We start from the raw sequence: 23884 nt of genomic DNA on the forward strand, positions 1-23884 counted from the left end.
AATATTCTTTCAAAGCTATTTATGGTATATTCTCTTTGTGTTTTTGTATTGTTAACCAATTGTATGGCTGCACTTTTTATCCAGTTCTTTTTTATTAAGGTATGGAATTGTTGTCCAAACGTATTCAGTTTGCAAGAAAATACAGTAATACCCTATTCTCCGAATTTATCCCTAAAGGAACAAAGGTGTAGTTCAAGGTTTCACCCAGAAGTGTGATTCTTCTACAGACATTTTATGTTTCAGAAAACAATTATTCTTTCTTGTATTCCAGAAGGCTTGATAATATGATGTGAAGTAAACACTGGATTGACAAAACTTCGATCATCCCTTAATGTATGCAAGTGGATTTTTATCTGGCTCTGTGGCGCAATGGATAGCGCATTGGACTTCTAAGTGAAGTGGCAAAGTCATTCAAAGGTTGTGGGTTCGAATCCCACCAGAGTCGCATTTTTTACTTTCTTATTCAAACAAGGAACATTATGCATGTGAGGAATGTTTATTTTTGGCCGATGCTTTAATCTTAGTATTTGACCCAAGTTGAACCTATGTATCTAATACAGCATGCAACTGAATCAAAGGCAGTCTGCCTTCCATTGCAACAGGAACATATTGCTCATAAGCAATACAACATTACTGCCACAAACTTGGCACTTTCCTAATGTATCCTTCCTTCAGAAACATTGTCTTTATAATAGCTGTAAATGAGATAGACCAAAAACACGACACCCTACACTCAGACATTTGTTTCTAGCGACATATAAAGTAAAATCTTCTTTCAAAGCTATTTATGGTATATTCTCTTTGTGTTTTTGTATTGTTAACCAATTGTATGTCTGCACTTTTTATCCAGTTCTTTTTTATTAAGGTATGGAATTGTTGTCCAAACCTATTCACTTGGCAAGAAAATACTGTAATACCCTATTCTCTGAATTTCTCCCCAAGCGAACAAAGGTGCAGTTCAAGGTTTCACAAAGAAGTGTGATTCTTGCTACAGACATTTTATGTTTCAGAAAACAATCATTCTTTCATGTATCCCAGAAGGCTTGATAATGTGATGTGAAGTAAACACTGGATTGACAAAACTTCGGTCATCCCTTACTGTACGCAAGTGGATTTTTATCTGGCTCTGTGGCGCAATGGATAGCGCGTTGGACTTCTAAGTGAATTTGCAAAGTCATTCAAAGGTTGTGGGTTTGAATCCCACCAGAGTCGCATTTTTTACTTTCTTATTCAAACAAGGAACATTATGCATGTGAGGAATGTCTATTTTTGGCCGATGCTTTAATCTTAGTATTTGACCCAAGTTGAACCTATGTATCTAATACAGCATGCAACTGAATCAAAAGCAGTCTGCCTTCCATTGCAACAGGAACATATTGCTCATAAGCAATACAACATCACTGCCAGAAACTTTGCACTTTCCTAATGTATCCTTCCTTCAGAAACATTGTCTTTATAATAGCTGTAAATGAGATAGACCAAAAACACAACACCCTACACTCAGACATTTGTTTCTAGCGACATATAAAGTAAAATATTCTTTCAAAGCTATTTATGGTATATTCTCTTTGTGTTTTTGTATTGTTAACCAATTGTATGGCTGCACTTTTTATCCAGTTCTTTTTTATTAAGGTATGGAATTGTTGTCCAAACGTATTCAGTTTGCAAGAAAATACAGTAATACCCTATTCTCCGAATTTATCCCTAAAGGAACAAAGGTGTAGTTCAAGGTTTCACCCAGAAGTGTGATTCTTCTACAGACATTTTATATTTCAGAAAACAATTATTCTTTCTTGTATCCCAGAAGGCTTGATAATATGATGTGAAGTAAACACTGGATTGACAAAACTTCGATCATCCCTTACTGTACTCAAGTGGATTTTCATCTGGCTCTGTGGCGCAATGGATAGCGCGTTGGACTTCTAAATGAATTGGCAAAGTCATTCAAAGGTTGTGGGTTCGAATCCCACCAGAGTCGCGTTTTTTACTTTCTTATTCAAACAAGGAACATTATGCATGTGAGGAATGTTTATTTTTGGCCGATGCTTTAATCTTAGTATTTGACCCAAGTTGAACCTATGTATCTAATACAGCATGCAACTGAATCAAAAGCAGTCTGCCTTCCATTGCAACAGGAACATATTGCTCATAAGCAATACAACATCACTGCCAGAAACTTGGCACTTTTCTAATGTATCCTTCCTTCAGAAACATTGTCTTTATAATAGCTGTAAATGAGATAGACCAAGAACACGACACCCTACACTCAGACATTTGTTTCTAGCGACATATAAAGTAAAATCTTCTTTCAAAGCTATTTATGGTATATTCTCTTTGTGTTTTTGTATTGTTAACAATTGTATGTCTGCACTTTTTATCCAGTTCTTTTTTATTAAGGTATGGAATTGTTGTCCAAACCAATTCACTTGGCAAGAAAATACTGTAATACCCTATTCTCTGACTTTCTCCCCAAGCGAACAAAGGTGCAGTTCAAGGTTTCACCCCGAACTGTGATTCTTGCTACAGACATTTTATGTTTCAGAAAACAATCATTCTTTCATGTATCCCAGAAGGCTTGACAATATGATGTGAAGTAAACACTGGATTGACAAAACTTCGATCATCCCTTACTGTACGAAAGTGGATTTTTATCTGGCTCTGTGGCGCAATGGATAGCGCATTGGACTTCTAAGTGAATTGGCAAAGTCATTTAAAGGTTGTGGGTTCGAATCCCACCAGAGTCGAATTTTTTACTTTCTTATTCAAACAAGGAACATTATGCATGTGAGGAATGTTTATTTTTGGCCGATGCTTTAATCTTAGTATTTGACCCAAGTTGAACCTATGTATCTAATACAGCATGCAACTGAATCGAAAGCAGTCTGCCTTCCATTGCAACAGGAACATATTGCTCATAAGCAATACAACATTACTGCCACAAACTTGGCACTTTCCTAATGTATCCTTCCTTCAGAAACATTGTCTTTATAATAGCTGTAAATGAGATAGACCAAAAACACGACACCCTACACTCAGACATTTGTTTCTAGCGACATATAAAGTAAAATCTTCTTTCAAAGCTATTTATGGTATATTCTCTTTGTGTTTTTGTATTGTTAACCAATTGTATGTCTGCACTTTTTATCCAGTTCTTTTTTATTAAGGTATGGAATTGTTGTCCAAACCAATTCACTTGGCAAGAAAATACTGTAATACCCTATTCTCTGAATTTCTCCCCAAGCGAACAAAGGTGCAGTTCAAGGTTTCACAAAGAAGTGTGATTCTTGCTACAGACATTTTATGTTTCAGAAAACAATCATTCTTTCATGTATCCCAGAAGGCTTGATAATGTGATGTGAAGTAAACACTGGATTGACAAAACTTCGATCATCCCTTACTGTACGCAAGTGGATTTTTATCTGGCTCTGTGGCGCAATGGATAGCGCGTTGGACTTCTAAGTGAATTTGCAAAGTCATTCAAAGGTTGTGGGTTTGAATCCCACCAGAGTCGCATTTTTTACTTTCTTATTCAAACAAGGAACATTATGCATGTGAGGAATGTCTATTTTTGGCCGATGATTTAATCTTAGTATTTGACCCAAGTTGAACCTATGTATCTAATACAGCATGCAACTGAATCAAAAGCAGTCTGCCTTCCATTGCAACAGGAACATATTGCTCATAAGCAATACAACATCACTGCCAGAAACTTTGCACTTTCCTAATGTATCCTTCCTTCAGAAACATTGTCTTTATAATAGCTGTAAATGAGATAGACCAAAAACACGACACCCTACACTCAGACATTTGTTTCTAGCGACATATAAAGTAAAATCTTCTTTCAAAGCTATTTATGGTATATTCTCTTTGTGTTTTTGTATTGTTAACCAATTGTATGTCTGCACTTTTTATCCAGTTCTTTTTTATTAAGGTATGGAATTGTTGTCCAAACCAATTCACTTGGCAAGAAAATACTGTAATACCCTATTCTCTGAATTTCTCCCCAAGCGAACAAAGGTGCAGTTCAAGGTTTCACAAAGAAGTGTGATTCTTGCTACAGACATTTTATGTTTCAGAAAACAATCATTCTTTCATGTATCCCAGAAGGCTTGATAATGTGATGTGAAGTAAACACTGGATTGACAAAACTTCGATCATCCCTTACTGTACGCAAGTGGATTTTTATCTGGCTCTGTGGCGCAATGGATAGCGCGTTGGACTTCTAAGTGAATTTGCAAAGTCATTCAAAGGTTGTGGGTTTGAATCCCACCAGAGTCGCATTTTTTACTTTCTTATTCAAACAAGGAACATTATGCATGTGAGGAATGTCTATTTTTGGCCGATGATTTAATCTTAGTATTTGACCCAAGTTGAACCTATGTATCTAATACAGCATGCAACTGAATCAAAAGCAGTCTGCCTTCCATTGCAACAGGAACATATTGCTCATAAGCAATACAACATCACTGCCAGAAACTTTGCACTTTCCTAATGTATCCTTCCTTCAGAAACATTGTCTTTATAATAGCTGTAAATGAGATAGACCAAAAACACGACACCCTACACTCAGACATTTGTTTCTAGCGACATATAAAGTAAAATCTTCTTTCAAAGCTATTTATGGTATATTCTCTTTGTGTTTTTGTATTGTTAACCAATTGTATGGCTGCACTTTTTATCCAGTTCTTTTCTATTAAGGTATGGAATTGTTGTCCAAACGTATTCAGTTTACAAGAAAATACAGTAATACCCTATTCTCCGAATTTATCCCTAAAGGAACAAAGGTGTAGTTCAAGGTTTCACCCAGAAGTGTGATTCTTCTACAGACATTTTATGTTTCAGAAAACAATTATTCTTTCTTGTATTCCAGAAGGCTTGATAATATGATGTGAAGTAAACACTGGATTGACAAAACTTCGATCATCCCTTAATGTATGCAAGTGGATTTTTATCTGGCTCTGTGGCGCAATGGATAGCGCATTGGACTTCTAAGTGAAGTGGCAAAGTCATTCAAAGGTTGTGGGTTCGAATCCCACCAGAGTCGCATTTTTTACTTTCTTATTCAAACAAGGAACATTATGCATGTGAGGAATGTTTATTTTTGGCCGATGCTTTAATCTTAGTATTTGACCCAAGTTGAACCTATGTATCTAATACAGCATGCAACTGAATCAAAGGCAGTCTGCCTTCCATTGCAACAGGAACATATTGCTCATAAGCAATACAACATTACTGCCACAAACTTGGCACTTTCCTAATGTATCCTTCCTTCAGAAACATTGTCTTTATAATAGCTGTAAATGAGATAGACCAAAAACACGACACCCTACACTCAGACATTTGTTTCTAGCGACATATAAAGTAAAATCTTCTTTCAAAGCTATTTATGGTATATTCTCTTTGTGTTTTTGTATTGTTAACCAATTGTATGTCTGCACTTTTTATCCAGTTCTTTTTTATTAAGGTATGGAATTGTTGTCCAAACCTATTCACTTGGCAAGAAAATACTGTAATACCCTATTCTCTGAATTTCTCCCCAAGCGAACAAAGGTGCAGTTCAAGGTTTCACAAAGAAGTGTGATTCTTGCTACAGACATTTTATGTTTCAGAAAACAATCATTCTTTCATGTATCCCAGAAGGCTTGATAATGTGATGTGAAGTAAACACTGGATTGACAAAACTTCGGTCATCCCTTACTGTACGCAAGTGGATTTTTATCTGGCTCTGTGGCGCAATGGATAGCGCGTTGGACTTCTAAGTGAATTTGCAAAGTCATTCAAAGGTTGTGGGTTTGAATCCCACCAGAGTCGCATTTTTTACTTTCTTATTCAAACAAGGAACATTATGCATGTGAGGAATGTCTATTTTTGGCCGATGCTTTAATCTTAGTATTTGACCCAAGTTGAACCTATGTATCTAATACAGCATGCAACTGAATCAAAAGCAGTCTGCCTTCCATTGCAACAGGAACATATTGCTCATAAGCAATACAACATCACTGCCAGAAACTTTGCACTTTCCTAATGTATCCTTCCTTCAGAAACATTGTCTTTATAATAGCTGTAAATGAGATGGACCAAAAACACAACACCCTACACTCAGACATTTGTTTCTAGCGACATATAAAGTAAAATATTCTTTCAAAGCTATTTATGGTATATTCTCTTTGTGTTTTTGTATTGTTAACCAATTGTATGGCTGCACTTTTTATCCAGTTCTTTTTTATTAAGGTATGGAATTGTTGTCCAAACGTATTCAGTTTGCAAGAAAATACAGTAATACCCTATTCTCCGAATTTATCCCTAAAGGAACAAAGGTGTAGTTCAAGGTTTCACCCAGAAGTGTGATTCTTCTACAGACATTTTATGTTTCAGAAAACAATTATTCTTTCTTGTATCCCAGAAGGCTTGATAATATGATGTGAAGTAAACACTGGATTGACAAAACTTCGATCATCCCTTAATGTACGCAAGTTGATTATCATTGGGCTCTGTGGCACAATGGATAGCGCGTTGGACTTCTAAGTGAATTGGCAAAGTCATTCAAAGGTTGTGGGTTCGAATCCCACCAGAGTTGAATTTTTTACTTTCTTATTCAAACAAGGAACATTATGCATGTGAGGAAAGTTTATTTTTGGCCGATGCTTTAATCCTAGTATTTGACCCAAGTTGAACCTATGTATCTAATACAGCATGCAACTGAATCAAAAGCAGTCTGCCTTCCATTGCAACAGGAACATATTGCTCATAAGCAATACAACATTACTGCCAGAAACTTGGCACTTTCCTAATGTAGCCTTCCTTCAGAAACATTGTCTTTATAATAGCTGTAAATGAGATAGACCAAAAACACGACACCCTACACTCAGACATTTGTTTCTAGCGACATATAAAGTAAAATCTTCTTTCAAAGCTATTTATGGTATATTCTCTTTGTGTTTTTGTATTGTTAACCAATTGTATGTCTGCACTTTGTATCCAGTTCTTTTTTATTAAGGTATGGAATTGTTGTCCAAACCTATTCACTTGGCAAGAAAATACTGTAATACCCTATTCTCTGAATTTCTCCCCAAGCGAACAAAGGTGCAGTTCAAGGTTTCACACAGAAGTGTGATTCTTGCTACAGACATTTTATGTTTCAGAAAACAATCATTCTTTCATGTATCCCAGAAGGCTTGATAATGTGATGTGAAGTAAACACTGGATTGACAAAACTTCGATCATCCCTTACTGTACGCAAGTGGATTTTCATCTGGCTCTGTGGCGCAATGGATAGCGTGTTGGACTTCTAAGTACATTGGCAAAGTCCTTCAAAGGTTGTGGGTTCGAATCCCACCAGAGTCGCATTTTTTACTTTCTAATTCAAACAAGGAACATTATGCATGTGAGGAATGTTTATTTTTGGCCGATGCTTTAATCTTAGTATTTGACCCAAGTTGAACCTATGTATCTAATACAGCATGCAACTGAATCAAAAGCAGTCTGCCTTCCATTGCAACAGGAACATATTGCTCATAAGCAATACAACATCACTGCCAGAAACTTGGCACTTTTCTAATGTATCCTTCCTTCAGAAACATTGTCTTTATAATAGCTGTAAATGAGATAGACCAAGAACACGACACCCTACACTCAGACATTTGTTTCTAGCGACATATAAAATAAAATCTTCTTTCAAAGCTATTTATGGTATATTCTCTTTGTGTTTTTGTATTGTTAACAATTGTATGTCTGCACTTTTTATCCAGTTCTTTTTTATTAAGGTATGGAATTGTTGTCCAAACCAATTCACTTGGCAAGAAAATACTGTAATACCCTATTCTCTGAATTTCTCCCCAAGCGAACAAAGGTGCAGTTCAAGGTTTCACCCCGAACTGTGATTCTTGCTACAGACATTTTATGTTTCAGAAAACAATCATTCTTTCATGTATCCCAGAAGGCTTGAGAATATGATGTGAAGTAAACACTGGATTGACAAAACTTCGGTCATCCCTTACTGTACGCAAGTGGATTTTTATCTGGCTCTGTGGCGCAATGGATAGCGCGTTGGACTTCTAAGTGAATTTGCAAAGTCATTCAAAGGTTGTGGGTTTGAATCCCACCAGAGTCGCATTTTTTACTTTCTTATTCAAACAAGGAACATTATGCATGTGAGGAATGTCTATTTTTGGCCGATGCTTTAATCTTAGTATTTGACCCAAGTTGAACCTATGTATCTAATACAGCATGCAACTGAATCAAAAGCAGTCTGCCTTCCATTGCAACAGGAACATATTGCTCATAAGCAATACAACATCACTGCCAGAAACTTTGCACTTTCCTAATGTATCCTTCCTTCAGAAACATTGTCTTTATAATAGCTGTAAATGAGATAGACCAAAAACACAACACCCTACACTCAGACATTTGTTTCTAGCGACATATAAAGTAAAATATTCTTTCAAAGCTATTTATGGTATATTCTCTTTGTGTTTTTGTATTGTTAACCAATTGTATGGCTGCACTTTTTATCCAGTTCTTTTTTATTAAGGTATGGAATTGTTGTCCAAACGTATTCAGTTTGCAAGAAAATACAGTAATACCCTATTCTCCGAATTTATCCCTAAAGGAACAAAGGTGTAGTTCAAGGTTTCACCCAGAAGTGTGATTCTTCTACAGACATTTTATATTTCAGAAAACAATTATTCTTTCTTGTATCCCAGAAGGCTTGATAATATGATGTGAAGTAAACACTGGATTGACAAAACTTCGATCATCCCTTAATGTACGCAAGTTGATTATCATCGGGCTCTGTGGCACAATGGATAGCGCGTTGGACTTCTAAGTGAATTGGCAAAGTCATTCAAAGGTTGTGGGTTCGAATCCCACCAGAGTTGAATTCTTTACTTTCTTATTCAAACAAGGAACATTATGCATGTGAGGAAAGTTTATTTTTGGCCGATGCTTTAATCCTAGTATTTGACCCAAGTTGAACCTATGTATCTAATACAGCATGCAACTGAATCAAAAGCAGTCTGCCTTCCATTGCAACAGGAACATATTGCTCATAAGCAATACAACATTACTGCCAGAAACTTGGCACTTTCCTAATGTAGCCTTCCTTCAGAAACATTGTCTTTATAATAGCTGTAAATGAGATAGACCAAAAACACGACACCCTACACTCAGACATTTGTTTCTAGCGACATATAAAGTAAAATCTTCTTTCAAAGCTATTTATGGTATATTCTCTTTGTGTTTTTGTATTGTTAACCAATTGTATGTCTGCACTTTGTATCCAGTTCTTTTTTATTAAGGTATGGAATTGTTGTCCAAACCTATTCACTTGGCAAGAAAATACTGTAATACCCTATTCTCTGAATTTCTGCCCAAGCGAACAAAGGTGCAGTTCAAGGTTTCACACAGAAGTGTGATTCTTGCTACAGACATTTTATGTTTCAGAAAACAATCATTCTTTCATGTATCCCAGAAGGCTTGATAATGTGATGTGAAGTAAACACTGGATTGACAAAACTTCGATCATCCCTTACTGTACGCAAGTGGATTTTCATCTGGCTCTGTGGCGCAATGGATAGCGCGTTGGACTTCTAAGTGAATTTGCAAAGTCATTCAAAGGTTGTGGGTTTGAATCCCACCAGAGTCGCATTTTTTACTTTCTTATTCAAACAAGGAACATTATGCATGTGAGGAATGTCTATTTTTGGCCGATGCTTTAATCTTAGTATTTGACCCAAGTTGAACCTATGTATCTAATACAGCATGCAACTGAATCAAAAGCAGTCTGCCTTCCATTGCAACAGGAACATATTGCTCATAAGCAATACAACATCACTGCCAGAAACTTTGCACTTTCCTAATGTATCCTTCCTTCAGAAACATTGTCTTTATAATAGCTGTAAATGAGATAGACCAAAAACACAACACCCTACACTCAGACATTTGTTTCTAGCGACATATAAAGTAAAATATTCTTTCAAAGCTATTTATGGTATATTCTCTTTGTGTTTTTGTATTGTTAACCAATTGTATGGCTGCACTTTTTATCCAGTTCTTTTTTATTAAGGTATGGAATTGTTGTCCAAACGTATTCAGTTTGCAAGAAAATACAGTAATACCCTATTCTCCGAATTTATCCCTAAAGGAACAAAGGTGTAGTTCAAGGTTTCACCCAGAAGTGTGATTCTTCTACAGACATTTTATGTTTCAGAAAACAATTATTCTTTCTTGTATCCCAGAAGGCTTGATAATATGATGTGAAGTAAACACTGGATTGACAAAACTTCGATCATCCCTTAATGTACGCAAGTTGATTATCATCGGGCTCTGTGGCACAATGGATAGCGCGTTGGACTTCTAAGTGAATTGGCAAAGTCATTCAAAGGTTGTGGGTTCGAATCCCACCAGAGTTGAATTTTTTACTTTCTTATTCAAACAAGGAACATTATGCATGTGAGGAAAGTTTATTTTTGGCCGATGCTTTAATCCTAGTATTTGACCCAAGTTGAACCTATGTATCTAATACAGCATGCAACTGAATCAAAAGCAGTCTGCCTTCCATTGCAACAGGAACATATTGCTCATAAACAATACAACATTACTGCCAGAAACTTGGCACTTTCCTAATGTAGCCTTCCTTCAGAAACATTGTCTTTATAATAGCTGTAAATGAGATAGACCAAAAACACGACACCCTACACTCAGACATTTGTTTCTAGCGACATATAAAGTAAAATCTTCTTTCAAAGCTATTTATGGTATATTCTCTTTGTGTTTTTGTATTGTTAACCAATTGTATGTCTGCACTTTTTATCCAGTTCTTTTTTATTAAGGTATGGAATTGTTGTCCAAACCAATTCACTTGGCAAGAAAATACTGTAATACCCTATTCTCTGAATTTCTCCCCAAGCGAACAAAGGTGCAGTTCAAGGTTTCACAAAGAAGTGTGATTCTTGCTACAGACATTTTATGTTTCAGAAAACAATCATTCTTTCATGTATCCCAGAAGGCTTGATAATGTGATGTGAAGTAAACACTGGATTGACAAAACTTCGATCATCCCTTACTGTACGCAAGTGGATTTTTATCTGGCTCTGTGGCGCAATGGATAGCGCGTTGGACTTCTAAGTGAATTTGCAAAGTCATTCAAAGGTTGTGGGTTTGAATCCCACCAGAGTCGCATTTTTTACTTTCTTATTCAAACAAGGAACATTATGCATGTGAGGAATGTCTATTTTTGGCCGATGCTTTAATCTTAGTATTTGACCCAAGTTGAACCTATGTATCTAATACAGCATGCAACTGAATCAAAAGCAGTCTGCCTTCCATTGCAACAGGAACATATTGCTCATAAGCAATACAACATCACTGCCAGAAACTTTGCACTTTCCTAATGTATCCTTCCTTCAGAAACATTGTCTTTATAATAGCTGTAAATGAGATAAACCAAAAACACGACACCCTACACTCAGACATTTGTTTCTAGCGACATATAAAGTAAAATCTTCTTTCAAAGCTATTTATGGTATATTCTCTTTGTGTTTTTGTATTGTTAACCAATTGTATGGCTGCACTTTTTATCCAGTTCTTTTCTATTAAGGTATGGAATTGTTGTCCAAACGTATTCAGTTTACAAGAAAATACAGTAATACCCTATTCTCCGAATTTATCCCTAAAGGAACAAAGGTGTAGTTCAAGGTTTCACCCAGAAGTGTGATTCTTCTACAGACATTTTATGTTTCAGAAAACAATTATTCTTTCTTGTATTCCAGAAGGCTTGATAATATGATGTGAAGTAAACACTGGATTGACAAAACTTCGATCATCCCTTAATGTATGCAAGTGGATTTTTATCTGGCTCTGTGGCGCAATGGATAGCGCATTGGACTTCTAAGTGAAGTGGCAAAGTCATTCAAAGGTTGTGGGTTCGAATCCCACCAGAGTCGCATTTTTTACTTTCTTATTCAAACAAGGAACATTATGCATGTGAGGAATGTTTATTTTTGGCCGATGCTTTAATCTTAGTATTTGACCCAAGTTGAACCTATGTATCTAATACAGCATGCAACTGAATCAAAGGCAGTCTGCCTTCCATTGCAACAGGAACATATTGCTCATAAGCAATACAACATTACTGCCACAAACTTGGCACTTTCCTAATGTATCCTTCCTTCAGAAACATTGTCTTTATAATAGCTGTAAATGAGATAGACCAAAAACACGACACCCTACACTCAGACATTTGTTTCTAGCGACATATAAAGTAAAATCTTCTTTCAAAGCTATTTATGGTATATTCTCTTTGTGTTTTTGTATTGTTAACCAATTGTATGTCTGCACTTTTTATCCAGTTCTTTTTTATTAAGGTATGGAATTGTTGTCCAAACCTATTCACTTGGCAAGAAAATACTGTAATACCCTATTCTCTGAATTTCTCCCCAAGCGAACAAAGGTGCAGTTCAAGGTTTCACAAAGAAGTGTGATTCTTGCTACAGACATTTTATGTTTCAGAAAACAATCATTCTTTCATGTATCCCAGAAGGCTTGATAATGTGATGTGAAGTAAACACTGGATTGACAAAACTTCGGTCATCCCTTACTGTACGCAAGTGGATTTTTATCTGGCTCTGTGGTGCAATGGATAGCGCTTTGGACTTCTAAGTGAATTTGCAAAGTCATTCAAAGGTTGTGGGTTTGAATCCCACCAGAGTCGCATTTTTTACTTTCTTATTCAAACAAGGAACATTATGCATGTGAGGAATGTCTATTTTTGGCCGATGCTTTAATCTTAGTATTTGACCCAAGTTGAACCTATGTATCTAATACAGCATGCAACTGAATCAAAAGCAGTCTGCCTTCCATTGCAACAGGAACATATTGCTCATAAGCAATACAACATCACTGCCAGAAACTTTGCACTTTCCTAATGTATCCTTCCTTCAGAAACATTGTCTTTATAATAGCTGTAAATGAGATAGACCAAAAACACAACACCCTACACTCAGACATTTGTTTCTAGCGACATATAAAGTAAAATATTCTTTCAAAGCTATTTATGGTATATTCTCTTTGTGTTTTTGTATTGTTAACCAATTGTATGGCTGCACTTTTTATCCAGTTCTTTTTTATTAAGGTATGGAATTGTTGTCCAAACGTATTCAGTTTGCAAGAAAATACAGTAATACCCTATTCTCCGAATTTATCCCTAAAGGAACAAAGGTGTAGTTCAAGGTTTCACCCAGAAGTGTGATTCTTCTACAGACATTTTATATTTCAGAAAACAATTATTCTTTCTTGTATCCCAGAAGGCTTGATAATATGATGTGAAGTAAACACTGGATTGACAAAACTTCGATCATCCCTTAATGTACGCAAGTTGATTATCATCGGGCTCTGTGGCACAATGGATAGCGCGTTGGACTTCTAAGTGAATTGGCAAAGTCATTCAAAGGTTGTGGGTTCGAATCCCACCAGAGTTGAATTCTTTACTTTCTTATTCAAACAAGGAACATTATGCATGTGAGGAAAGTTTATTTTTGGCCGATGCTTTAATCCTAGTATTTGACCCAAGTTGAACCTATGTATCTAATACAGCATGCAACTGAATCAAAAGCAGTCTGCCTTCCATTGCAACAGGAACATATTGCTCATAAGCAATACAACATTACTGCCAGAAACTTGGCACTTTCCTAATGTAGCCTTCCTTCAGAAACATTGTCTTTATAATAGCTGTAAATGAGATAGACCAAAAACACGACACCCTACACTCAGACATTTGTTTCTAGCGACATATAAAGTAAAATCTTCTTTCAAAGCTATTTATGGTATATTCTCTTTGTGTTTTTGTATTGTTAACCAATTGTATGTCTGCACTTTGTATCCAGTTCTTTTTTATTAAGGTATGGAATTGTTGTCCAAACCTATTCACTTGGCAAGAAAATACTGTAATACCCTATTCTCTGAATTTCTGCCCAAGCGAACAAAGGTGCAGTTCAAGGTTTCACACAGAAGTGTGATTCTTGCTACAGACATTTTATGTTTCAGAAAACAATCATTCTTTCATGTATCCCAGAAGGCTTGATAATGTGATGTGAAGTAAACACTGGATTGACAAAACTTCGATCATCCCTTACTGTACGCAAGTGGATTTTCATCTGGCTCTGTGGCGCAATGGATAGCGCGTTGGACTTCTAAGTGAATTTGCAAAGTCATTCAAAGGTTGTGGGTTTGAATCCCACCAGAGTCGCATTTTTTACTTTCTTATTCAAACAAGGAACATTATGCATGTGAGGAATGTCTATTTTTGGCCGATGCTTTAATCTTAGTATTTGACCCAAGTTGAACCTATGTATCTAATACAGCATGCAACTGAATCAAAAGCAGTCTGCCTTCCATTGCAACAGGAACATATTGCTCATAAGCAATACAACATCACTGCCAGAAACTTTGCACTTTCCTAATGTATCCTTCCTTCAGAAACATTGTCTTTATAATAGCTGTAAATGAGATAGACCAAAAACACAACACCCTACACTCAGACATTTGTTTCTAGCGACATATAAAGTAAAATATTCTTTCAAAGCTATTTATGGTATATTCTCTTTGTGTTTTTGTATTGTTAACCAATTGTATGGCTGCACTTTTTATCCAGTTCTTTTTTATTAAGGTATGGAATTGTTGTCCAAACGTATTCAGTTTGCAAGAAAATACAGTAATACCCTATTCTCCGAATTTATCCCTAAAGGAACAAAGGTGTAGTTCAAGGTTTCACCCAGAAGTGTGATTCTTCTACAGACATTTTATGTTTCAGAAAACAATTATTCTTTCTTGTATCCCAGAAGGCTTGATAATATGATGTGAAGTAAACACTGGATTGACAAAACTTCGATCATCCCTTAATGTACGCAAGTTGATTATCATCGGGCTCTGTGGCACAATGGATAGCGCGTTGGACTTCTAAGTGAATTGGCAAAGTCATTCAAAGGTTGTGGGTTCGAATCCCACCAGAGTTGAATTTTTTACTTTCTTATTCAAACAAGGAACATTATGCATGTGAGGAAAGTTTATTTTTGGCCGATGCTTTAATCCTAGTATTTGACCCAAGTTGAACCTATGTATCTAATACAGCATGCAACTGAATCAAAAGCAGTCTGCCTTCCATTGCAACAGGAACATATTGCTCATAAACAATACAACATTACTGCCAGAAACTTGGCACTTTCCTAATGTAGCCTTCCTTCAGAAACATTGTCTTTATAATAGCTGTAAATGAGATAGACCAAAAACACGACACCCTACACTCAGACATTTGTTTCTAGCGACATATAAAGTAAAATCTTCTTTCAAAGCTATTTATGGTATATTCTCTTTGTGTTTTTGTATTGTTAACCAATTGTATGTCTGCACTTTTTATCCAGTTCTTTTTTATTAAGGTATGGAATTGTTGTCCAAACCAATTCACTTGGCAAGAAAATACTGTAATACCCTATTCTCTGAATTTCTCCCCAAGCGAACAAAGGTGCAGTTCAAGGTTTCACAAAGAAGTGTGATTCTTGCTACAGACATTTTATGTTTCAGAAAACAATCATTCTTTCATGTATCCCAGAAGGCTTGATAATGTGATGTGAAGTAAACACTGGATTGACAAAACTTCGATCATCCCTTACTGTACGCAAGTGGATTTTTATCTGGCTCTGTGGCGCAATGGATAGCGCGTTGGACTTCTAAGTGAATTTGCAAAGTCATTCAAAGGTTGTGGGTTTGAATCCCACCAGAGTCGCATTTTTTACTTTCTTATTCAAACAAGGAACATTATGCATGTGAGGAATGTCTATTTTTGGCCGATGCTTTAATCTTAGTATTTGACCCAAGTTGAACCTATGTATCTAATACAGCATGCAACTGAATCAAAAGCAGTCTGCCTTCCATTGCAACAGGAACATATTGCTCATAAGCAATACAACATCACTGCCAGAAACTTTGCACTTTCCTAATGTATCCTTCCTTCAGAAACATTGTCTTTATAATAGCTGTAAATGAGATAAACCAAAAACACGACACCCTACACTCAGACATTTGTTTCTAGCGACATATAAAGTAAAATCTTCTTTCAAAGCTATTTATGGTATATTCTCTTTGTGTTTTTGTATTGTTAACCAATTGTATGGCTGCACTTTTTATCCAGTTCTTTTCTATTAAGGTATGGAATTGTTGTCCAAACGTATTCAGTTTACAAGAAAATACAGTAATACCCTATTCTCCGAATTTATCCCTAAAGGAACAAAGGTGTAGTTCAAGGTTTCACCCAGAAGTGTGATTCTTCTACAGACATTTTATGTTTCAGAAAACAATTATTCTTTCTTGTATTCCAGAAGGCTTGATAATATGATGTGAAGTAAACACTGGATTGACAAAACTTCGATCATCCCTTAATGTATGCAAGTGGATTTTTATCTGGCTCTGTGGCGCAATGGATAGCGCATTGGACTTCTAAGTGAAGTGGCAAAGTCATTCAAAGGTTGTGGGTTCGAATCCCACCAGAGTCGCATTTTTTACTTTCTTATTCAAACAAGGAACATTATGCATGTGAGGAATGTTTATTTTTGGCCGATGCTTTAATCTTAGTATTTGACCCAAGTTGAACCTATGTATCTAATACAGCATGCAACTGAATCAAAGGCAGTCTGCCTTCCATTGCAACAGGAACATATTGCTCATAAGCAATACAACATTACTGCCACAAACTTGGCACTTTCCTAATGTATCCTTCCTTCAGAAACATTGTCTTTATAATAGCTGTAAATGAGATAGACCAAAAACACGACACCCTACACTCAGACATTTGTTTCTAGCGACATATAAAGTAAAATCTTCTTTCAAAGCTATTTATGGTATATTCTCTTTGTGTTTTTGTATTGTTAACCAATTGTATGTCTGCACTTTTTATCCAGTTCTTTTTTATTAAGGTATGGAATTGTTGTCCAAACCTATTCACTTGGCAAGAAAATACTGTAATACCCTATTCTCTGAATTTCTCCCCAAGCGAACAAAGGTGCAGTTCAAGGTTTCACAAAGAAGTGTGATTCTTGCTACAGACATTTTATGTTTCAGAAAACAATCATTCTTTCATGTATCCCAGAAGGCTTGATAATGTGATGTGAAGTAAACACTGGATTGACAAAACTTCGGTCATCCCTTACTGTACGCAAGTGGATTTTTATCTGGCTCTGTGGTGCAATGGATAGCGCGTTGGACTTCTAAGTGAATTTGCAAAGTCATTCAAAGGTTGTGGGTTTGAATCCCACCAGAGTCGCATTTTTTACTTTCTTATTCAAACAAGGAACATTATGCATGTGAGGAATGTCTATTTTTGGCCGATGCTTTAATCTTAGTATTTGACCCAAGTTGAACCTATGTATCTAATACAGCATGCAACTGAATCAAAAGCAGTCTGCCTTCCATTGCAACAGGAACATATTGCTCATAAGCAATACAACATCACTGCCAGAAACTTTGCACTTTCCTAATGTATCCTTCCTTCAGAAACATTGTCTTTATAATAGCTGTAAATGAGATAGACCAAAAACACAACACCCTACACTCAGACATTTGTTTCTAGCGACATATAAAGTAAAATATTCTTTCAAAGCTATTTATGGTATATTCTCTTTGTGTTTTTGTATTGTTAACCAATTGTATGGCTGCACTTTTTATCCAGTTCTTTTTTATTAAGGTATGGAATTGTTGTCCAAACGTATTCAGTTTGCAAGAAAATACAGTAATACCCTATTCTCCGAATTTATCCCTAAAGGAACAAAGGTGTAGTTCAAGGTTTCACCCAGAAGTGTGATTCTTCTACAGACATTTTATGTTTCAGAAAACAATTATTCTTTCTTGTATCCCAGAAGGCTTGATAATATGATGTGAAGTAAACACTGGATTGACAAAACTTCGATCATCCCTTAATGTACGCAAGTTGATTATCATCGGGCTCTGTGGCACAATGGATAGCGCGTTGGACTTCTAAGTGAATTGGCAAAGTCATTCAAAGGTTGTGGGTTCGAATCCCACCAGAGTTGAATTTTTTACTTTCTTATTCAAACAAGGAACATTATGCATGTGAGGAAAGTTTATTTTTGGCCGATGCTTTAATCCTAGTATTTGACCCAAGTTGAACCTATGTATCTAATACAGCATGCAACTGAATCAAAAGCAGTCTGCCTTCCATTGCAACAGGAACATATTGCTCATAAGCAATACAACATTACTGCCAGAAACTTGGCACTTTCCTAATGTAGCCTTCCTTCAGAAACATTGTCTTTATAATAGCTGTAAATGAGATAGACCAAAAACACGACACCCTACACTCAGACATTTGTTTCTAGCGACATATAAAGTAAAATCTTCTTTCAAAGCTATTTATGGTATATTCTCTTTGTGTTTTTGTATTGTTAACCAATTGTATGTCTGCACTTTGTATCCAGTTCTTTTTTATTAAGGTATGGAATTGTTGTCCAAACCTATTCACTTGGCAAGAAAATACTGTAATACCCTATTCTCTGAATTTCTCCCCAAGCGAACAAAGGTGCAGTTCAAGGTTTCACACAGAAGTGTGATTCTTGCTACAGACATTTTATGTTTCAGAAAACAATCATTCTTTCATGTATCCCAGAAGGCTTGATAATGTGATGTGAAGTAAACACTGGATTGACAAAACTTCGATCATCCCTTACTGTACGCAAGTGGATTTTCATCTGGCTCTGTGGCGCAATGGATAGCGCGTTGGACTTCTAAGTGAATTTGCAAAGTCATTCAAAGGTTGTGGGTTTGAATCCCACCAGAGTCGCATTTTTTACTTTCTTATTCAAACAAGGAACATTATGCATGTGAGGAATGTCTATTTTTGGCCGATGCTTTAATCTTAGTATTTGACCCAAGTTGAACCTATGTATCTAATACAGCATGCAACTGAATCAAAAGCAGTCTGCCTTCCATTGCAACAGGAACATATTGCTCATAAGCAATACAACATCACTGCCAGAAACTTTGCACTTTCCTAATGTATCCTTCCTTCAGAAACATTGTCTTTATAATAGCTGTAAATGAGATAGACCAAAAACACAACACCCTACACTCAGACATTTGTTTCTAGCGACATATAAAGTAAAATATTCTTTCAAAGCTATTTATGGTATATTCTCTTTGTGTTTTTGTATTGTTAACCAATTGTATGGCTGCACTTTTTATCCAGTTCTTTTTTATTAAGGTATGGAATTGTTGTCCAAACGTATTCAGTTTGCAAGAAAATACAGTAATACCCTATTCTCCGAATTTATCCCTAAAGGAACAAAGGTGTAGTTCAAGGTTTCACCCAGAAGTGTGATTCTTCTACAGACATTTTATGTTTCAGAAAACAATTATTCTTTCTTGTATCCCAGAAGGCTTGATAATATGATGTGAAGTAAACACTGGATTGACAAAACTTCGATCATCCCTTAATGTACGCAAGTTGATTATCATCGGGCTCTGTGGCACAATGGATAGCGCGTTGGACTTCTAAGTGAATTGGCAAAGTCATTCAAAGGTTGTGGGTTTGAATCCCACCAGAGTCGCATTTTTTACTTTCTTATTCAAACAAGGAACATTATGCATGTGAGGAATGTCTATTTTTGGCCGATGCTTTAATCTTAGTATTTGACCCAAGTTGAACCTATGTATCTAATACAGCATGCAACTGAATCAAAAGCAGTCTGCCTTCCATTGCAACAGGAACATATTGCTCATAAGCAATACAACATCACTGCCAGAAACTTTGCACTTTCCTAATGTATCCTTCCTTCAGAAACATTGTCTTTATAATAGCTGTAAATGAGATAAACCAAAAACACGACACCCTACACTCAGACATTTGTTTCTAGCGACATATAAAGTAAAATCTTCTTTCAAAGCTATTTATGGTATATTCTCTTTGTGTTTTTGTATTGTTAACCAATTGTATGGCTGCACTTTTTATCCAGTTCTTTTCTATTAAGGTATGGAATTGTTGTCCAAACGTATTCAGTTTACAAGAAAATACAGTAATACCCTATTCTCCGAATTTATCCCTAAAGGAACAAAGGTGTAGTTCAAGGTTTCACCCAGAAGTGTGATTCTTCTACAGACATTTTATGTTTCAGAAAACAATTATTCTTTCTTGTATTCCAGAAGGCTTGATAATATGATGTGAAGTAAACACTGGATTGACAAAACTTCGATCATCCCTTAATGTATGCAAGTGGATTTTTATCTGGCTCTGTGGCGCAATGGATAGCGCATTGGACTTCTAAGTGAAGTGGCAAAGTCATTCAAAGGTTGTGGGTTCGAATCCCACCAGAGTCGCATTTTTTACTTTCTTATTCAAACAAGGAACATTATGCATGTGAGGAATGTTTATTTTTGGCCGATGCTTTAATCTTAGTATTTGACCCAAGTTGAACCTATGTATCTAATACAGCATGCAACTGAATCAAAGGCAGTCTGCCTTCCATTGCAACAGGAACATATTGCTCATAAGCAATACAACATTACTGCCACAAACTTGGCACTTTCCTAATGTATCCTTCCTTCAGAAACATTGTCTTTATAATAGCTGTAAATGAGATAGACCAAAAACACGACACCCTACACTCAGACATTTGTTTCTAGCGACATATAAAGTAAAATCTTCTTTCAAAGCTATTTATGGTATATTCTCTTTGTGTTTTTGTATTGTTAACCAATTGTATGTCTGCACTTTTTATCCAGTTCTTTTTTATTAAGGTATGGAATTGTTGTCCAAACCTATTCACTTGGCAAGAAAATACTGTAATACCCTATTCTCTGAATTTCTCCCCAAGCGAACAAAGGTGCAGTTCAAGGTTTCACAAAGAAGTGTGATTCTTGCTACAGACATTTTATGTTTCAGAAAACAATCATTCTTTCATGTATCCCAGAAGGCTTGATAATGTGATGTGAAGTAAACACTGGATTGACAAAACTTCGGTCATCCCTTACTGTACGCAAGTGGATTTTTATCTGGCTCTGTGGTGCAATGGATAGCGCGTTGGACTTCTAAGTGAATTTGCAAAGTCATTCAAAGGTTGTGGGTTTGAATCCCACCAGAGTCGCATTTTTTACTTTCTTATTCAAACAAGGAACATTATGCATGTGAGGAATGTCTATTTTTGGCCGATGCTTTAATCTTAGTATTTGACCCAAGTTGAACCTATGTATCTAATACAGCATGCAACTGAATCAAAAGCAGTCTGCCTTCCATTGCAACAGGAACATATTGCTCATAAGCAATACAACATCACTGCCAGAAACTTTGCACTTTCCTAATGTATCCTTCCTTCAGAAACATTGTCTTTATAATAGCTGTAAATGAGATAGACCAAAAACACAACACCCTACACTCAGACATTTGTTTCTAGCGACATATAAAGTAAAATATTCTTTCAAAGCTATTTATGGTATATTCTCTTTGTGTTTTTGTATTGTTAACCAATTGTATGGCTGCACTTTTTATCCAGTTCTTTTTTATTAAGGTATGGAATTGTTGTCCAAACGTATTCAGTTTGCAAGAAAATACAGTAATACCCTATTCTCCGAATTTATCCCTAAAGGAACAAAGGTGTAGTTCAAGGTTTCACCCAGAAGTGTGATTCTTCTACAGACATTTTATGTTTCAGAAAACAATTATTCTTTCTTGTATCCCAGAAGGCTTGATAATATGATGTGAAGTAAACACTGGATTGACAAAACTTCGATCATCCCTTAATGTACGCAAGTTGATTATCATCGGGCTCTGTGGCACAATGGATAGCGCGTTGGACTTCTAAGTGAATTGGCAAAGTCATTCAAAGGTTGTGGGTTCGAATCCCACCAGAGTTGAATTTTTTACTTTCTTATTCAAACAAGGAACATTATGCATGTGAGGAAAGTTTATTTTTGGCCGATGCTTTAATCCTAGTATTTGACCCAAGTTGAACCTATGTATCTAATACAGCATGCAACTGAATCAAAAGCAGTCTGCCTTCCATTGCAACAGGAACATATTGCTCATAAGCAATACAACATTACTGCCAGAAACTTGGCACTTTCCTAATGTAGCCTTCCTTCAGAAACATTGTCTTTATAATAGCTGTAAATGAGATAGACCAAAAACACGACACCCTACACTCAGACATTTGTTTCTAGCGACATATAAAGTAAAATCTTCTTTCAAAGCTATTTATGGTATATTCTCTTTGTGTTTTTGTATTGTTAACCAATTGTATGTCTGCACTTTGTATCCAGTTCTTTTTTATTAAGGTATGGAATTGTTGTCCAAACCTATTCACTTGGCAAGAAAATACTGTAATACCCTATTCTCTGAATTTCTCCCCAAGCGAACAAAGGTGCAGTTCAAGGTTTCACACAGAAGTGTGATTCTTGCTACAGACATTTTATGTTTCAGAAAACAATCATTCTTTCATGTATCCCAGAAGGCTTGATAATGTGATGTGAAGTAAACACTGGATTGACAAAACTTCGATCATCCCTTACTGTACGCAAGTGGATTTTCATCTGGCTCTGTGGCGCAATGGATAGCGCGTTGGACTTCTAAGTGAATTTGCAAAGTCATTCAAAGGTTGTGGGTTTGAATCCCACCAGAGTCGCATTTTTTACTTTCTTATTCAAACAAGGAACATTATGCATGTGAGGAATGTCTATTTTTGGCCGATGCTTTAATCTTAGTATTTGACCCAAGTTGAACCTATGTATCTAATACAGCATGCAACTGAATCAAAAGCAGTCTGCCTTCCATTGCAACAGGAACATATTGCTCATAAGCAATACAACATCACTGCCAGAAACTTTGCACTTTCCTAATGTATCCTTCCTTCAGAAACATTGTCTTTATAATAGCTGTAAATGAGATAGACCAAAAACACAACACCCTACACTCAGACATTTGTTTCTAGCGACATATAAAGTAAAATATTCTTTCAAAGCTATTTATGGTATATTCTCTTTGTGTTTTTGTATTGTTAACCAATTGTATGGCTGCACTTTTTATCCAGTTCTTTTTTATTAAGGTATGGAATTGTTGTCCAAACGTATTCAGTTTGCAAGAAAATACAGTAATACCCTATTCTCCGAATTTATCCCTAAAGGAACAAAGGTGTAGTTCAAGGTTTCACCCAGAAGTGTGATTCTTCTACAGACATTTTATGTTTCAGAAAACAATTATTCTTTCTTGTATCCCAGAAGGCTTGATAATATGATGTGAAGTAAACACTGGATTGACAAAACTTCGATCATCCCTTAATGTACGCAAGTTGATTATCATCGGGCTCTGTGGCACAATGGATAGCGCGTTGGACTTCTAAGTGAATTGGCAAAGTCATTCAAAGGTTGTGGGTTTGAATCCCACCAGAGTCGCATTTTTTACTTTCTTATTCAAACAAGGAACATTATGCATGTGAGGAATGTCTATTTTTGGCCGATGCTTTAATCTTAGTATTTGACCCAAGTTGAACCTATGTATCTAATACAGCATGCAACTGAATCAAAAGCAGTCTGCCTTCCATTGCAACAGGAACATATTGCTCATAAGCAATACAACATCACTGCCAGAAACTTTGCACTTTCCTAATGTATCCTTCCTTCAGAAACATTGTCTTTATAATAGCTGTAAATGAGATAAACCAAAAACACGACACCCTACACTCAGACATTTGTTTCTAGCGACATATAAAGTAAAATCTTCTTTCAAAGCTATTTATGGTATATTCTCTTTGTGTTTTTGTATTGTTAACCAATTGTATGGCTGCACTTTTTATCCAGTTCTTTTCTATTAAGGTATGGAATTGTTGTCCAAACGTAT

At 36.1% G+C, this 23884-nt stretch overlaps 19 non-coding genes across 19 annotated transcripts; all 19 read left to right on the forward strand.

Moving 5' to 3' along the window:
• The first annotated feature begins 355 nt into the window (after positions 1 to 355).
• Positions 356 to 445, forward strand: TRNAR-UCU (transfer RNA arginine (anticodon UCU)). The gene is given in 2 exon segments: positions 356 to 392; positions 410 to 445. It is a non-coding gene; the product is annotated as a tRNA-Arg (tRNA).
• A 677-nt stretch (positions 446 to 1122) lies between these two features.
• Positions 1123 to 1212, forward strand: TRNAR-UCU (transfer RNA arginine (anticodon UCU)). The gene is given in 2 exon segments: positions 1123 to 1159; positions 1177 to 1212. It is a non-coding gene; the product is annotated as a tRNA-Arg (tRNA).
• A 676-nt stretch (positions 1213 to 1888) lies between these two features.
• TRNAR-UCU (transfer RNA arginine (anticodon UCU)) lies at positions 1889 to 1978 on the forward strand. Its single transcript is given in 2 exon segments — positions 1889 to 1925; positions 1943 to 1978. It is a non-coding gene; the product is annotated as a tRNA-Arg (tRNA).
• Positions 1979 to 2654: 676 nt separating this feature from the next.
• TRNAR-UCU (transfer RNA arginine (anticodon UCU)) lies at positions 2655 to 2744 on the forward strand. Its single transcript is given in 2 exon segments — positions 2655 to 2691; positions 2709 to 2744. It is a non-coding gene; the product is annotated as a tRNA-Arg (tRNA).
• A 677-nt stretch (positions 2745 to 3421) lies between these two features.
• TRNAR-UCU (transfer RNA arginine (anticodon UCU)) lies at positions 3422 to 3511 on the forward strand. The gene is given in 2 exon segments: positions 3422 to 3458; positions 3476 to 3511. It is a non-coding gene; the product is annotated as a tRNA-Arg (tRNA).
• A 677-nt stretch (positions 3512 to 4188) lies between these two features.
• On the forward strand, positions 4189 to 4278 carry TRNAR-UCU (transfer RNA arginine (anticodon UCU)). Its single transcript is given in 2 exon segments — positions 4189 to 4225; positions 4243 to 4278. It is a non-coding gene; the product is annotated as a tRNA-Arg (tRNA).
• Positions 4279 to 4954: 676 nt separating this feature from the next.
• On the forward strand, positions 4955 to 5044 carry TRNAR-UCU (transfer RNA arginine (anticodon UCU)). The gene is given in 2 exon segments: positions 4955 to 4991; positions 5009 to 5044. It is a non-coding gene; the product is annotated as a tRNA-Arg (tRNA).
• A 677-nt stretch (positions 5045 to 5721) lies between these two features.
• Positions 5722 to 5811, forward strand: TRNAR-UCU (transfer RNA arginine (anticodon UCU)). Its single transcript is given in 2 exon segments — positions 5722 to 5758; positions 5776 to 5811. It is a non-coding gene; the product is annotated as a tRNA-Arg (tRNA).
• Positions 5812 to 7254: 1443 nt separating this feature from the next.
• Positions 7255 to 7344, forward strand: TRNAR-UCU (transfer RNA arginine (anticodon UCU)). Its single transcript is given in 2 exon segments — positions 7255 to 7291; positions 7309 to 7344. It is a non-coding gene; the product is annotated as a tRNA-Arg (tRNA).
• A 676-nt stretch (positions 7345 to 8020) lies between these two features.
• Positions 8021 to 8110, forward strand: TRNAR-UCU (transfer RNA arginine (anticodon UCU)). The gene is given in 2 exon segments: positions 8021 to 8057; positions 8075 to 8110. It is a non-coding gene; the product is annotated as a tRNA-Arg (tRNA).
• Positions 8111 to 9553: 1443 nt separating this feature from the next.
• On the forward strand, positions 9554 to 9643 carry TRNAR-UCU (transfer RNA arginine (anticodon UCU)). Its single transcript is given in 2 exon segments — positions 9554 to 9590; positions 9608 to 9643. It is a non-coding gene; the product is annotated as a tRNA-Arg (tRNA).
• Positions 9644 to 11086: 1443 nt separating this feature from the next.
• TRNAR-UCU (transfer RNA arginine (anticodon UCU)) lies at positions 11087 to 11176 on the forward strand. The gene is given in 2 exon segments: positions 11087 to 11123; positions 11141 to 11176. It is a non-coding gene; the product is annotated as a tRNA-Arg (tRNA).
• Positions 11177 to 11852: 676 nt separating this feature from the next.
• Positions 11853 to 11942, forward strand: TRNAR-UCU (transfer RNA arginine (anticodon UCU)). Its single transcript is given in 2 exon segments — positions 11853 to 11889; positions 11907 to 11942. It is a non-coding gene; the product is annotated as a tRNA-Arg (tRNA).
• Positions 11943 to 14152: 2210 nt separating this feature from the next.
• On the forward strand, positions 14153 to 14242 carry TRNAR-UCU (transfer RNA arginine (anticodon UCU)). The gene is given in 2 exon segments: positions 14153 to 14189; positions 14207 to 14242. It is a non-coding gene; the product is annotated as a tRNA-Arg (tRNA).
• Positions 14243 to 15685: 1443 nt separating this feature from the next.
• On the forward strand, positions 15686 to 15775 carry TRNAR-UCU (transfer RNA arginine (anticodon UCU)). The gene is given in 2 exon segments: positions 15686 to 15722; positions 15740 to 15775. It is a non-coding gene; the product is annotated as a tRNA-Arg (tRNA).
• A 676-nt stretch (positions 15776 to 16451) lies between these two features.
• On the forward strand, positions 16452 to 16541 carry TRNAR-UCU (transfer RNA arginine (anticodon UCU)). Its single transcript is given in 2 exon segments — positions 16452 to 16488; positions 16506 to 16541. It is a non-coding gene; the product is annotated as a tRNA-Arg (tRNA).
• A 2210-nt stretch (positions 16542 to 18751) lies between these two features.
• Positions 18752 to 18841, forward strand: TRNAR-UCU (transfer RNA arginine (anticodon UCU)). The gene is given in 2 exon segments: positions 18752 to 18788; positions 18806 to 18841. It is a non-coding gene; the product is annotated as a tRNA-Arg (tRNA).
• A 1442-nt stretch (positions 18842 to 20283) lies between these two features.
• TRNAR-UCU (transfer RNA arginine (anticodon UCU)) lies at positions 20284 to 20373 on the forward strand. The gene is given in 2 exon segments: positions 20284 to 20320; positions 20338 to 20373. It is a non-coding gene; the product is annotated as a tRNA-Arg (tRNA).
• A 2210-nt stretch (positions 20374 to 22583) lies between these two features.
• TRNAR-UCU (transfer RNA arginine (anticodon UCU)) lies at positions 22584 to 22673 on the forward strand. The gene is given in 2 exon segments: positions 22584 to 22620; positions 22638 to 22673. It is a non-coding gene; the product is annotated as a tRNA-Arg (tRNA).
• Positions 22674 to 23884: the final 1211 nt, after the last annotated feature.

The sequence above is a fragment of the Ambystoma mexicanum genome, assembly GCF_040938575.1.
Source record: "Ambystoma mexicanum isolate Mex_15411 chromosome 12 unlocalized genomic scaffold, UKY_AmexF1_1 Mex_chr12_unloc.1, whole genome shotgun sequence".
Taxonomy (NCBI): Eukaryota; Metazoa; Chordata; class Amphibia; order Caudata; family Ambystomatidae; genus Ambystoma; species Ambystoma mexicanum.